Genomic DNA, 15420 nt, shown 5'->3' with positions numbered 1-15420 from the left:
GGATAAGCGTGTTGGCCTGGGGACTGAAGGGTCCCGGGTTCGATTCCGGTCAAGGGCATGGACCTTGGTTGCGGGCACATCCCCAGTAGGGAGTGTGCAGGAGGCAGCTGATCGATGTTTCTCTCCCATCGATGTTTCTAACTCTCTGTCCCTCTCCCTTCCTCTCTGTAAAAAATCAATAAAATATATTTTAAAAAACAAAACAAAGCAACGAACAAACTAAAACAGGCTGAACCTGAGAGTGTTTTGTGTGTGTGTGTGTGTGTGTGTGTGTGTGTGTGAGAGAGAGAGAGAGAGAGAGAGAGAGGGAATTTGCATCAGATACTGTGATCACACATCATTGTATATTATAATTGTCTCTATTTCTGCAGCTAATTTGTGAAAAAATATGTGGCATTGAAAGCAGGAAACCAGATGACCGCTTTGGTGACATGGAAAAGGTAAGAGCACGTTCATGTCAATTGTGTGAAGGAGGTGAGTCTCATCGCATGATCTCACTCGGATGTGGAGTCGATGTAACAACATAAACTGGTGATTGGAGTGGAGACAGGCGAGCCTGGAACAGAGGGCGGGGCCTGGGAGGGAGGGCCGGGGAGGCGGGTGGTGGGAGGTAACCAACCATGGACCTTGCCCGCGTCTGTGCATGGCCCAGGGACGCAGACAATGGGGTGGTGAGGCCGGGGTCGGGGGGTCGGGGCGGGCTGGAGGGGTGCAATGGGGGGAAAAGGGGGGGTATGTATACTTTCAACAATAACGAATTTATTTAAAAAGACAGGAAGAAATCTGGGGGTAAAAATTTTCAGAAAAGGAAAGAAATTTTGACTGTAGTTGTGAGATGAGATACGCCGATCCTGGGGAGACGGTGGAGTCTGATGCTCACACACAGGAGTGGATCCTGGGACCCAAAAGGCAGTTCTTTCCCAGGGCTCAGCCCACGTGAGGGCCCTCAATTAGGAAGGAGCCTGGATACGGCTCGCTGGTTCCCTCTAGTGGACAAAACTCAGAATGCTCGAAAGATGGGCAGTCTTTTTTTATACATGTACTAGGTGCCAGGTGCACAAAATTCGTGCACTGGGGGGGTGGGGGAGGGAGGTCCCTCAGCCCGGCCTTCACCCTCTCAAACTCTAGGACCCCTCGGGGGATGTCTGACTGCCAGTTTAGGCCTGATGCAGGATCGGGCCTAAACCAGCAGTCGGACATCCCTCTCGCAATCCAGGACCACTGGCTCCTTAACGGTCACCTGCCTGCCTGCCTGATTGCCCCTAACTACTGTGCCTGTCTGCCTGATTGCCCCTAGCTGCCTCTGCCTGCCTACCTCATCACCTCTAGCCACTCTGCCTGCCTGCCTGATGCCCTAACTGCTCCCCTGCCTGCCTGATCACCCCTAACTACTCTCCCTTGCCAGCCTGATTGCTCCTAACTGCTCTCCCCTGCTGGCCTGATCGCCCCTAACTGCCTCTGCCTCAGCCCCCACCACTGTGGCTTTGTCTGGAAGGTCGACTGGAAGACATCCGGTCTAATTAGCATATTACCCTTTTATTAGTATAGACTAGAGCAGTGGTTCTCAACTTTCCTAATGCTGCCACCCTTTAATACAGTTACTCATGTTGTGGTGACCCCCAAAGATAAAATTATTTTTGTTGTTACTTCATAACTGTAATTTTGCTACTGTTATGAATCGTCATGTAAATATCTGATATGCAGGATGTATTTTCTTTCTTTTTTTTTTTTTTTAAATATATTTTATTGATTTTCCACAGAGAGGAAGGGAGAGAGACAGAGAGCCAGAAACATCGATCAGCCGCCCCCTGCACATCTCCCACTGGGGATGTGCCCGCAACCCAGGCACATGCCCTTGACCGGAATCGAACCCGGGACCCTTCAGTCCACAGGCCGATGCTCTATCCACTGAGCCAAACCGGTTTCGGCTACAGGATGTATTTTCATTGTTACAAATGGAACATAATGAAAGCATAGTGATTAATCACAAAAAAAAATATGCAATTACATATGTGTTTTCCGGTCATCTTACGCGACCCCTGTGAAAGGGTCGTACAACCCCCCAAAGGGGTAGTGACCCACAGGTTGGGAACCGCTGGACTAGAGGCCCGGTGCATGAAATTTGTGCATGGGTAGGGTCCCTTGGCCTGGCCAGTGATCAGGGCCAAACTGCGGGGTGACCGATGGGGCAATCGGTGGGGAGGCCTCAAGTGGCACCTACCTTGGCTAGCCTGGGGCCTGCAGGCTGGGAGCAGCTCCTGCATTGAGTGTCTGTCCCCTAGTGGTCAGTGCGTGTCATAGCGACCAGTTGTTCCACTGTTCGGTCAATTTGCATATTAGGCTTTCATTATATAGGAAATACATTTTTATTGACTTCAGAAAGGAAGGGAGAGAGAGAGATAGAAACATCCATGATGAGAGAGAATCACTGGACAGCTGCCTCCTGCACGCCCCACACTGGGGATGGAGCCCACAACCCAGGCATGTGCCCTGACCGGAAATTGGACCCTGACCTTCGGGGTCATGGTTCACCCAATGCTCAACCACTGGGCCACACCGGCCGGGCTAAGGCACAGTTTCAAAAGAGCACGGCTTTTTATAGCCTCTGTTAATGGGAAACTACTTCCCATTAGGCTCCTCAATGGTTTGCTCATCCTATATAATAAAGAGGTGATATGCAAATTGACCCTCACACCCTCGTGTCACAAGATAGCTGCCCCCTGTCATCATAAGATGGCCAGCAGGGGAGGGCAGTTCAGGGCGACCAGGCCTGCAGGGAAGAGCAGTTGTGGGTGATTGGTCTGGCAGGGGAGCAGTTTTGTGTCAATCAGACTGACAGGGGATTAGTTAGGGGGCGATAAGGCCGACAGGGGCGTGGCTAGGGGCGATCAGGCAGGCAGGCAGGTGATTGGTTAGGAGCCAGCAGTCCCGGATTGTGAGAGGGATGTCCGACTCACTGCCAGTGGGTCCCAGATTGGAGAGGGTGCAGGCTGGGCTGAGGGACACCGCCCCCCCCCCCCAGTGCATAAATTTCATGCACTGGGCCACTAGTAAAGTTTATAAAGCAGAAGAACAATGTCAAGCATCTCACTGACGATTTAAAGCAAAGCTCGCCGGCCCGTGCCAGCATTGCGATCCAAGAACATTCTCTCCATCGTTTCTTCTCTCTGCAGGAAAAAGAAGGGGGGGGGGATGAAAGATCCAGTCCATTAGGCAGAACCCACCTCGGGCCCAGATGGGACCTGTGATAACACCACTTCCAGGTGCGTAACGAGGGTGAATGGAGGAGCCTGAGATGCAGGGGGAGGGGAGTGGGCGTCCCCTCGCCATCATGGATCCCAGACCAGGGCCACGCTCAGGCCTGGCTGCGAGAAGCACCGCCCACCACGCCCGTGAGGGGGGGTCGTGGCGCTTCATCAGCCTGGGCTGTCCCCGCACAGAAGAGGGGAACGAGACGAGCCCTCCAGCCCGGCCGGCGGGGCTCAGGGGTTGAGCATCGACCTATGACCCAGGAGGTCACAGCTCAGTTCCCGGTCGGGGCACATGCCCGGGATACGGGCTCCATCCCCAGTGTGGGGCGTGCCGGAGGCAGCTGATCAGTGATTCTCTCTCATCATGGATGTCTCTCTGTCTCTGTCTCTCTCCAACTCTGAAATCAATAAAAATATATTTAAAAATATGAGAGAGAGAAACATCAATCGGCTGCTTTCTGCTCGTCTCCTACTGGGGATCGAGCCCACAACCCGGGCATGTCCCCTGACCGGGACTCAAACCAGCAACTTCTCAGTGCTCGGTTGATTCTCAGTCCACTGAGCCACACGGGCCAGGTCACCCCAGGTAATTTTTATCAAGCCCCAGATTGCCACATCGTGAATTATAAATTTTTAAAAATATATATATATTTGTAGATTTCAGAAAGGAATTTAGAGAGAGAGAGAGATAGAAACATCAATAATGAGAGAGAATCACTGGTTGGCTGCCTCCTGCACGCCCCCTACTGGGGATCGAGCCCGCAGCCCGGGCGTGTGCCCTTGACCGGAATCGAACCCAGTACCCCTTAGCCTGCAGGCCAGCACTCTATCCACTGAGCCCCACCGTCCAGGGCATAAATTTAAAGAAGAGAGAACAAAGTATATATGATATTTTTTAATCAGCTCATTTATTTGATGTGTGTGTGATTTTTTTAACGGAAATTCTTTTTTTTTTTTGAAGAATTGAATTCTTTTTTTTAAAAAAAAAAAAATATGGAACGCTTCACGAATTTGAGTGTCATCCTTGCGCAGGGGCCATGCTAATCTTCTCTGTATCGTATCGTTCCAATTTTAGTATATGTGCTGCCGAAGCGAGCACGAAGAATTGAATTCTTTATTTGTGATATTCATAGACGTTGCTATTCTATATTTCTATTCAGGAAGGTAATTTTCTCCTATATCGTTGTTTTGTTTTTTTATGAACAACAACTTGAAATCTATTGCATGAAAGGGCTACAAGTACACACTTGTTAACCAAGCAGAATACAGATATTTTGCTTTACAACTTACACTTATCATTCCAGGACACGTAGCTGGTTGGTTAGCTGTCATAGCAATTCGGGGCCATTGCCCAAGCTCTGCAGAGAAGATTACATGAGATGTGGACTCGTAGCTACATTCCTGTAAAGCCCACCTTAGTTGCAAGTAAATGTGTCACCAAGTCTGCACAGATTTTTGATGGCAAACGTCTAAATCTGATGCAATTGTCCTAAACTCAAGTTTTTAAACAAATTGTTTTGCCCATATAATGCCATCCTGCCAGTAGATGGCGCTACAAAACACTGGGGAAGGATTTCCATGAGGCCAGCAGCTATAGGAAAAAAAAAACACCGTTTAACCCTGCTCTGAAAATACAAATAATGCATTTAGAAGGTAAAATATAACCCTTGTTGTAACCATTCATTACAGACAAACCAATAAGAGGGGGGAAACTAGACCATCTGAAAATTTTTAAGCAGTTTCAGTGGTTCTCAACCTTACTGATTGAACATAATGAAAGCATAGTGATTAATCACAGAAACAATATGTAATTATAGATGTGTTTTCCGATGGTCTTAGGCGACCCCAGTGAAAGGGTCGTTCGACCCCCAAAGGGGTTGCGGCCCACAGGTGAGAACCGCTGGTTGATATGGATGAAAACACATGCTTAACACAAAATATTTTAGAACTGCACAGTGCATACTTTGAAATAAATTCTCATAGAAAGAAACAACCAATCATGTCAAGATGATAAGCAAATCCTTCAAGTACAAGAGATGGACGCACAGAAATTTTAAAAGATTTTAAAAAGCCACATCCACCATTTCAAAAGTTTTGCCTGTAAAGCAGTGGTTCTCAACCTTCCTAACGCCGCGACCCTTTCATACAGCTCCTCATGCTGTGGTGACCCCCAACCATACAATTATTCTCGTGGCTACTTCATCACTGTAATTTTGCTGCTGTTATGAATCGTCATGTAAATATCTGATATGCAGGATGTATTTTCATTGTTACAAATTGAACATCATTAAAGCATTGTGATGAATCACAAAAACAATTATAGATGTGTTGTCTTAGGCGACCCCTGCGAAAGGGTCGTTCAACCCCCAGAGGGGTCGCGACCAACAGGTTGAGAACCACTGCTGTCAAGGGATAAAATTCAACAAGTCACCAGCAGTGCAACAGAAAAAAATAAAAACCACAGGACCTTCTAAAAGTTTGTCTAAGTGCACATCCAAAGTAAGAATTAACATGAAAAATTTTCAACGAATATCCCTTAAAACTGTACGGAATGGATCCTAGAAAAAAAATGTTAGACATGTGCACAATGATTTATTAAAACTAAAACATAAAAAGGATTTTTGTACATATGCTTCCAGATTTCATGCATGGCATCCAAGTACACTTCATAGAAAACGCTGGAGCCAGGTACCAAGTCTTTACAACAAAGTAAACTAGCCCCCCACCCCAACCCCCACCCAGGTATTTTAAAAAAATTTTATTATTTTTATTTTTTTAAAAATATATTTTATTGATTTTTTTACAGAGTGGAAGGGAGAGAGATAGTTAGAGACATCGATGAGAGAGAAACATCCATCAGCTGCCTCCTGCACACTCTGTACTGGGGATGTGCCCGCAACCAAGGTACATGCCCTTGATGGGAATTGAACCTGGGACCCTTCAGTCCTCGGGCCAACGCTCTATCCACTGAGCCAAACCGGTTTCGGCTGTATGTCAGTTTTAAATATACTTAATAAAGTCTTTAAAAAAGTACTTCCAGCCGAAACCAGTTTGGCTCAGTGGATAGAGTGTCAGCCTGCGGACTGAAGGGCCCTGGGTTCGATTCCGGTGAAGGGCATGCACCTTGGTTGCGGGCACATCCCCAGTAGAAGATGTGCAGGAGGTGGCTGATCGATATTTCTCTCTCTTCGATGTTTCTAACTCTCTAACTCTCTCCCTTCCTCTCTGTAAAAAACCAATAAAATATAGTTTAAAAAATATATATAAAAGTGACATACAACAAAATGCACTGTTCTAGTATGTACTATTTGGTGAGCTTGGACATATGGATAAAGTTGTAAAAATGTCACATGTGAAAAAAACATCTATGTCACCCATGTGCAGGTTAAAGCAAAAGTAAGCTTACAGATGTGAGTATGCAAATCACAGAGTTTATTCCCTTATTTTATATAAGTCTTTTTCATTTTTAAAAGTAGTTTTATTGACATTTGAAAAGAGAAGAACGGAGAGAATGTGAAATGGAGATATGAGAAAGGCATTGAACTGCTGCCTCCTGTCCGCCACCTACAGGGCTTCCAGGTGGGCATGTGCCCTGACCTGGGCTGGAACCAGTGACCTTTCAGGGCAAGGGATGGTGCCCAAACAACTGAAGTACATCGGCCAGGGAAGAGTTTGTTCTTGTTTCATTATTTACTAACTATTGTATTAATTTCCATACCAACAACTCTAAACCTACTTTACCACACCCTGTATTTACCTCCTGCCCTTTTATAATCTCTCTTTCTGCCTTCCCCAGCTCTAAATGCAGTCATTCATTTTCCTTACTTTAAAAGATTAGTTCATATTTTTCAAAATGTTCTAAACACTATAATTTGTGTATACTTGAACAAATATTGGACTCTTTCATGCTACAGAGTTGTTTTGAGATTCAACACTAATGCTTATGTGAGAAGCTTATTATTTTTTATTGCTGAGTAGTATTGTGTTCAGGGAATAACCACTTTATTGATCTATGGTTTATGTTATTTCTAGGTTTGGGGCATTATAAATAAATTTGGGGGGAACTTGGGTTATGTTCTTCATACATATATGTTCTACTTATCTAACTGTTGTACTGTAGGTGAGGTTTTACTTTTTAAGACATGCAGAACTGTGATCTAAAATGGACATTCTCTTTGGCTTTCCAGACACCCACAAGAATGAAAATTCTAGTTTTTCTTTATCCATGTGAGCTCATGCAATATATAATATTTTTAAATTGCCAGCATGAAAATCATAATAGTGTTAACTTGTTTTGTTTCAAAATCCATCCCCCTAAAAAAATTTTATGCTGAGCATTTCTTTATGCATTTATTTGCATTGTCTTTATCTCTTTTGTTGAAAAGTCTGGTCAGAAACTTTTGCCAATTTTTAAAATGGATTTATGACTTAAAAAATAGGCAGAACGTTCAGCATCTAAGACATCTACATTCTTTCATCATCCCCGGCTTAAATGAATGTTCCCTCAAAATCTCCTGAACGCATGTTGTGAAATCTTTTCTGCATGAAGTCAAGAACACAAGCACCACAGGCCAACCTCACGCGGACGTGCTCCAGGCTGGTTTTGGCTGGGACATCTGCTATAAACACAGATCCAGGCATGACTTTGCTTACAAGACTTGGGAGACAGCGTGATGGCCCACACTCACTTTGCTGTTGATGAGTCAAATCAATCTTAACACGATTCATTTTTTAAATGTTTTTATTGAATCTTTAGAGAGAAAGGGAGAGGAAGAAACATCACCGATGAAAGAGAATCATTAATCAGCTGCCTCCTGCATTGCCCAACCTCCTAAGATGGAGCCGCCAACTTGGGCATGTGCCTCGACCTGAAATCAAACTCGTGATATATTGCTTCATGGGTACACACCCCACCACTGAGCAACACTGGCTGTGCACACTATTCTTTTGTGATTGTTGTTGACTGTGTTACAGATGTTCCCAAATTTCCCCCATACCCCTTACCTTTTTCCTCCCTCTCCCCTGCCCCCACCTCTTCTAGGCCCTCACCACATTATTGTCTATGTCCATGGGCTATGCATATATGTATATACATTATTGAATTTATTTTCATTGATTTTAGGGGGTCAAAGGGAGAGGGAGAGATCAAAACATCAATGATGACAGAGAAACACTGATTAACTGCCTCCTGCACAACTCCATCCCCACACTGGGATTGAGCCTGCAACCCATGAATGTGCCCTGACTAGGGAAAGAACCCTGAGTTCCGGTTTCATAGGTCTATGCTCAACCATTGCGACACACCAGCTGGGCTTCATTATTTAAAATTTTTAAAAATACGTGTATTTTTTTTCCTGTTGATACTATTACGAATGTCTCCAATTTCCCCCCTGTGTATATATTCTTGGTGGATCTCTTCCAGTCCTCCCCACCCTCTTTTCCTCCGAGATCTGTCAGTCTGTTGCAGTTAGCCAGGCCTCTGGGCCCCTCTACTCCCTCCCCAGGCATCTCTTACTGGGCCACATCACCTTTTTAAAAAAACATATTTTATTGATTTTATACAGAGAGGAAGGGAGAGAGAGAGTTAGAAAAATCGATGAGAGAGAAACACAGATAAGCTGAGTCCTGCACATCTCCCACAGGGAATGTGACCGCAACCAAGACACATGCCCTGGACCGGAATCGAACCCTCGACCCTTCAATCCGCAGGCCGACGCTCTATCCACTGAGCCACACCGGTTTCGGCCTTGTCACCTTTATTCACCTGAGCCATTCATTGGCTGGGATGCTAGCCCTGCCCTGAGAGGTCGAGAAAACTACATTACCCAGAAGGAACTGCACCCTTGTGGGCGGTGCTCAAGGGCATTTCCGTGTCTGCGCATCCGGTTAGGGCGGGACTTCCGCCTTCCTCCTCGCAGCGGCCATTTTAAATTTTAGTTCTTTTTTCACAGACTCCCAGGCTTCAGGGCGCTGGTCGTGAGGAGGAGGAGGCCTGGGAGCAGCGTGTCTGCCGTGCGGGGTGTGTCTGAGGCTCCTTGAGCCCAACAGCCCGAGATTGGGGTCCCCGTGCCTCCCGGACTCCTCTCTGCGCACAGCGTCCCCGCAGCCTGACCCCAGTTCACCCTCCAGCCTTGGGGACCGGCCTCTCAGGTGCCGCCGCCCAGGTCCCCGCGCTCAGAATGGTGAGTCCCTCGTGGGTGACACATGGCTGAGGGGGGAAGAGGGTGAAAGGCCGCAGGGCCGCCTTGTGAGGACGTGATGGTGCGACTGCGCAGGGAGGACTCGGGACCCGGGCCTGTTGTGGGTGTAAACTTGCAGCCGTGGGAAAACTACGGCCCGCGGGCCGGATCCGGCCGGTTTGAAATGAATAAAAACAAACAAACAAAAAAAAAGAGACCGTACCCTTTTATGTAATGATGTTTACTTTGAATTTATATTAGTTCACACAAACACTCCATCCATGCTTTTGTCCCGGCCTCCGGTCCAGTTTAAGAAGCCATTGTGGCCCTCGAGTCCAGAAGTTTGCCCGCCCCGGCCGAAGCCCTGACTCCAAAGGCCAGGACTAGGGCTTCATGACGTGGACCTGGTTTGTGGCAACCAGTGTAATGAGTGCGAGGTCCTCCAGACACAGGGTCCAGAATGTGCAAAGGCTTGGAGTGAGGAGTGAGCTGAATCAGGAACCTGCAGTCCTATTTTTTGAAGTACAACTATATTTTTATTGATTTTAGATGTAGAAAGGAAGGGAGAGGGAGAGAGAGAAACAGGGATGAGCAAGAAGCAAGGATTGGTTGCCACCTACACAACCCCTACTGTGGATCCAGGCCACGACCGAGGCATGTGACCTCACCAGTGCGTGGGTCTATGCTCAACCAACTGAGACACATCAGCCAGGACTGTAGATCACTTTAATACACGGAATCATGGTCAATTGGTCATGGTAGTAATAGCTCAGAAGTGACAGCGTGAACCTGAGGACTGGCTTTCTTTTACTTTTTTAAAAAATTTCTTTATTGATGAAGTTATTACATATGTGTCCTTATCCCCCCATTTACCCCCCACCCTCCCACTCATGCCTTCACCCCCCTATTGTCTGAGTCCATTGGTTAAGCTTCTATGCATGCATACAAGTCCTTTGGTTGATCTCTCCCCCTTAACCCCACCCTCCCCTACCTTCCCCCTGAGGTTTGATGGTCTGATCGATGCTTCCCTGTCTCTGGATCTAAACTTTTTATTTTGATGTCGTCCCATTTGTATATTTTCTTTTTAGTTTCCATTGCCCTAGGAGCTGTATCGGTGAAGATATTGCGTCGGCATAGGTCTGTTTTTGTTCCTCAGTTTATGTTGGTCATTATATTACATGAATGAGTGAGATCATGTGCTATTTATCTTTCTCTGACTGGCTTATTTCACTTTAGCACAATGCTCTCCAGTTCCATCCATGCTGTTGCAAATGGTAAGAATTCCTTCTCTTTTACCACAGCGTAGTATTCCATTGTGTAGATGTACCACAGTTTTCTAATCCACTCATCTGCTGAGGGGCACTTAGGCTGTTTCCAAATTTTAGCTATGGTGAATTGTGCTGCTATGAACAGAGGGGTGCATATATCCTTTCTGATTGGTGTTTCTAGCTTCTTGGGATATATTCCTAGAAGTGGGATCACTGGGTCAAATGGGAGTTCCATTATAGTTTTTTGGGGAGACTCCATACCGTTCTCCACAGTGGCTGCACCAGTCTGCATTCCCACCAGCAGTGCATGAGGGTTCCTTTTTCTCCGAATCCTCGCCAGCACTTGTTGTTTGTTGATTTATTGATGATAGCCATTCTGACAGGTGTGAGATGGTACCACATTGTTGTTTTGATTTGCATCTCTTGTATGATTAGTGACTTTGAGCATGTTTTCATATGTCTCTTGGCCTTCCTTCTGTCTTCTTTTGAAAAGTATCTATTTAGGTCCATTGCCCATTTTTTGGTTGGGTTGTTTATCTTCCTTTTGTTAAGTTGTATGAGTTCCCTGTTGATGTTGGAGATTAAAAACCCTTATCAGAGATAACATTGGCAGTATGTTCTCCCATGCAGTGGGCTTTCTTGTTGTTTTGTTGATGGTTTCTTTTGCTGTGCAGACACGCTTTTTTTAAAAATATATTTTATTGATTTTTCACAGAGGGGAATGGGGAGAGAGAACTAGAAACGTTGATGAGAAAGAAACATCGATCAGCTGCCTCCTGCACATCTCCCACTGGGGATGTGCCCGAAACCCAGGTACATGCCCTTGACCGGAATCGAACCTGGGACCTTTCAGTCCACAGGCCGACGCTCTATCCACTGAGCCAAACCGGCTTCGGCTGTGCAGAAGCTTTTTATTTTGATGTAGTCCCATTTGTTTATTTTCTCTTTAGTTTCCAATGCCCTAGGAGCTGTATCAGTGAAGACATTGCTTCAGCATTTGTCTGAGATTTTGCTGCCTGTGGATTCCTCTAGCAAAGTGATGGCGAACCTTTTGAACTCAGCGTGTCAGCATTTTGAAAAACCCTAACTTATCTCTGGTGCCCTGTCACATATAGAAATTTTTTGATATTTGCAACCATAGTAAAACAAAGACTTATATTTTTGATATTTATTTTATATATTTAAATGCCATTTAACAAAGAAAAATCAACCAAAAAAATGAGTTCGCGTGTCACCTCTGACACGCGTGTTATAGGTTCGCCATCACTGCTCTAGTATTTTTATGTTTTCCTGTTTTATGTTTAAGTCCTTTATCCATTTTGAGTTTATTTTTGTGTATGGTGTAAGTTGGTGGTCTAGTTTCATTTTTTTTGCATGTATCTGTCCAATTTTCCCAACACCATTTATTGAAGACACTGTCTTGACTCCATTGTATGTTCTTGCCTCCTTTGTCAAACATTAATTGAGCATAGTGGTTTGGGTTGATTTCTGGGTTCTCTATTCTATTTCATTGATCTATATGTCTGTTCTTGAGCCAGTACCAGGCTGTTTTGAGAACAGTGGCTTTGTAATACAGCTTGATATCTGGTATTGAGATCCCACCTACTTTGATCTTCTTTCTCAGGATCACTGCAGCTATTCGGAGTCTTTTTTTATTCCAGATGAGTTTTTTGAATGTTTGTTCTAGATCTGTGAAGTATGCCGTTGGTATTTTAATGGGAAAATACCCATTGAATGTATAGATTGCTTTGGGTAGTATGGACATTTTAATGATGTTGATTCTAACAATCCATGAGCAGAGTCTGTTCTTCCATCTGGTTATGTCTTCTTCTCTCTCTTTTTTCAGTTCCCTATAGATTTCCATGTATAGGTCTTTTACCTCCTTAGTTAAGTTTATTCCTAGGTATCTTAATTATTTTTGGTGCGATGGTCAACGGGATAGCTTATTTAGTCTCTTTTTCTGTAAGTTCACTGTTGGTGTATAGAAATTCCATACATTTCTTGGTGTTACATTGCCAAATTCATTTATTAAGTCTAATAATTTTTTGATGGAGTCTTTAGGATTTTCTATGTACAGTATTCTGTCATTTACAAATATGGACAGTTTTACGTCTTCTTTTCCAATTTGTATGCCTTTTACTCCTTCTTCTTGTGTGATTGCAATGGCTAGTACTTCCAGTCGAGTAGGAGTGGTGAGAGTGGGCATCCTTGTCTGGTTCCTGTTCTTAGGGAAAATAGTTTTAGTTTTTGCCCATTGAGTATGAAGTTGGCTGTGGTTTTGTTATATGTGGCTTTTATTATGTTGAGATGTGATCTTTTATTCCCACCTTGCTGAGAGTTTTTATCAAGAAGGGGTGTTAGATTTTGTCAAATGCTTTTCCTGCATTAATTGATATGACTATGTGATTTTTTTTTTTTTTTTTTTTTTTAAATATATTTTATTGATTTTTTTACAGAGAGGAAGGGAGAGAGACAGAGAGTTAGAAACATCGATGAGAGAGAAACATCGATCAGCTGCCTCCTGCACATCTCCTACTGGGGAAGTGCCCGCAACCCAGGTACATGCCCTTGACCGGAATCGAACCTGGGACCTTTCAGTCCGCAGGCCGACGCTCTATCCACTGAGCCAAACCGGTTTCGGCGACTATGTGATTTTTATGTGTCGGTTTTTTAATGTGATGTATCACGTTTATTGATTTGCGGTTGTTGTACCATCTTTGCATCCCCAGGATAAATCCTACTTGGTCATGGTGTATGATCTTTCTGATGTACTGCTGGATCCAATTTGCTAGAATTTTATTGAGGATGTTGGCATCTGTTCATGAAGTATATTGGCCTGTAGTTCTTTTCATTGTGTTGTCTTTATCTGGTTTTGGTATTAGGGTGATGCTGGCTTCATAGAATGAGCTTGAAAGTGTTCCTTCCTCTTGACTTTTTTGGAGTAGTATGAGGAACATAGGTTTTAGTTCTTCATTGAATGTTTGGTAAATCTCCCCAGTGAAGCCGTCTGGCCCCGAGCTTTTGTTTGCTGGAAGCTTTTTGATGACTGCTTCAATTTCTTGTATAGTTATTGGCCTATTGTGATTTTTAGATTCTTCCTGATTGAGTATTGGAATGTTGTATTTTTCTAGGAATATGTCCATTTCCTCTAGGTTGTCTAGTTTGTTGGAATAGAGTTGTTCATAGTATTTTTTAGCAATCCTTTGTATTTCTGTGGGGTCTGATGTAATTTTGCCTCTTTTCATTTCTGATTTTGTTTATTTGGGTCCTCTCTCTTTGCTTCTTGTTGAGTCTCTCTAGAGGTTCCTCAATCTTGTTTATCCTTTTAAAGAACCAGCTCTCGGTTTCAATCATCTTTTGAATTGTTTTTTTTGGTTTCCATGTCATTGATTTCTGCTCTGATCTTTATTATGTCCTTCCGTCTTCTCACTCTGGGCTGTTCTTGTTGCTCTTCTTCTAATTCTTTAAGTGGTAGTGTAGATGATTTACTACCATTTTTCTTGTTTTTTGAGGTAGCCTGTAGAGCTATAAACTTCCCTCTCAGGACTACTTTAATTGTTTCTCATAGATTTTGGATTGTTGTGTTTTTATTATCATTAGTTTCCGTGATTTTTTTAATTTCTTCTTTGATTTCTTTGGTAACCCAATCATTGTTTAATAGCATGCTATTCAGCTTCCAAGTGTTTGAATTTTTTGGATTGTTTTTAATGTAGTTTATTTCTAACTAGAGGCCCGGTGCACAAAAATTTGTGCACTGGGGAGGGGGGTGTCCCTCAGCCCCACTTGTGCCCTCTCTCAGTCTAGGACCCCTCAGGAGATAACGACCTGCTGGCTTAGGCCCACTCCCGGATGGCAGAGGGCAGGCCCAATCCCTATGTGCCTGCCCCGCAGCTCCTGGTCGGGCTCAGAGCAGGGCCGATTGGGGAGTTGGGGCACCGCCCCCTGTCATGCACAGATCAGGGCAGATCAGGAGATTGTGATGCCACCCTCAGTCACGCTCAGGGTAGGGCCGATTGGGGGGTTGGGGTGCCGCCCCCTGTCACACTCAAGGCAGGGTCGATGTGGAGGTTGCGGCACCACCCCCTGTCACGCACAGAGCAGGGCGGATCTGGGGGTTTGGTCGCTGCCCCCGTCACGGACAGAGCAGGCCCAATTAGGGGGTTGGGAGCTCCCCCCTGTCACGCACAGAGCAGGGCCGATCAGGGGGTTGGGAGCTACCCCTTATCACGCACAGAGCTGGGCCGATCAGGAGGTTGCGATGCCACCCTCAGTCACGCTCAGGGTAAGGCCGATTGGGGGGTTGGGGCGCCGCCCCCTTTCACACTCAAGGCAGGGTCGGTGGGGAGGTTTGGGCGCCGCCCCCTCTCACCCACAGAGCAAGGCCAATCATGGGGTTGGGACACTCCCCCCTGTCACACTCAGGGCAGGGCCGATGGGGAGGTTGTGGCTCCATCGCGTCACACACAGATCAGGGCCCATGGGGGGTTGGGGTGCCACACCCTGTCACACACAGTGCAGGGCCCATTAGGGGGTTGGGGAGCTTCCCCTTATCAGGCACAGAGCAGGGCCGATCAGGGGGTTGGGGCGCCTTCCCCTGTCACAAACAGAGCAGGGCAGATAGGGAGGTTGTGGCGCCGCCCCCTGTCACACACAGAGCCGCAGGGCGATCAGGGGGTTTGGGCACTGCCCCCTGTCACGCTGCTCCATGAGCCAAGAGGCCTT

General features: G+C 45.6%; 1 non-coding gene across 1 annotated transcript; it reads right to left on the bottom strand.

Moving 5' to 3' along the window:
- Positions 1–4238: 4238 nt before the first annotated feature.
- Positions 4239–4350, bottom strand: LOC138998720 (U6 spliceosomal RNA). Its single transcript, XR_011469224.1, has one exon. It is a non-coding gene; the product is annotated as a U6 spliceosomal RNA (small nuclear RNA).
- Between the last annotated feature and the right edge of the window lie 11070 nt (positions 4351–15420).

Source organism: Myotis yumanensis, unplaced genomic scaffold, assembly GCF_028538775.1.
Source record: "Myotis yumanensis isolate MYYU_CA2020_CCGP unplaced genomic scaffold, mMyoYum1.0.hap1 SCAF_20, whole genome shotgun sequence".
NCBI classification, from domain to species: Eukaryota; Metazoa; Chordata; class Mammalia; order Chiroptera; family Vespertilionidae; genus Myotis; species Myotis yumanensis.
The sequence above is the reverse complement of the archived record's forward strand: the minus strand, read 5'-3'. Positions and strand labels throughout refer to the sequence as shown.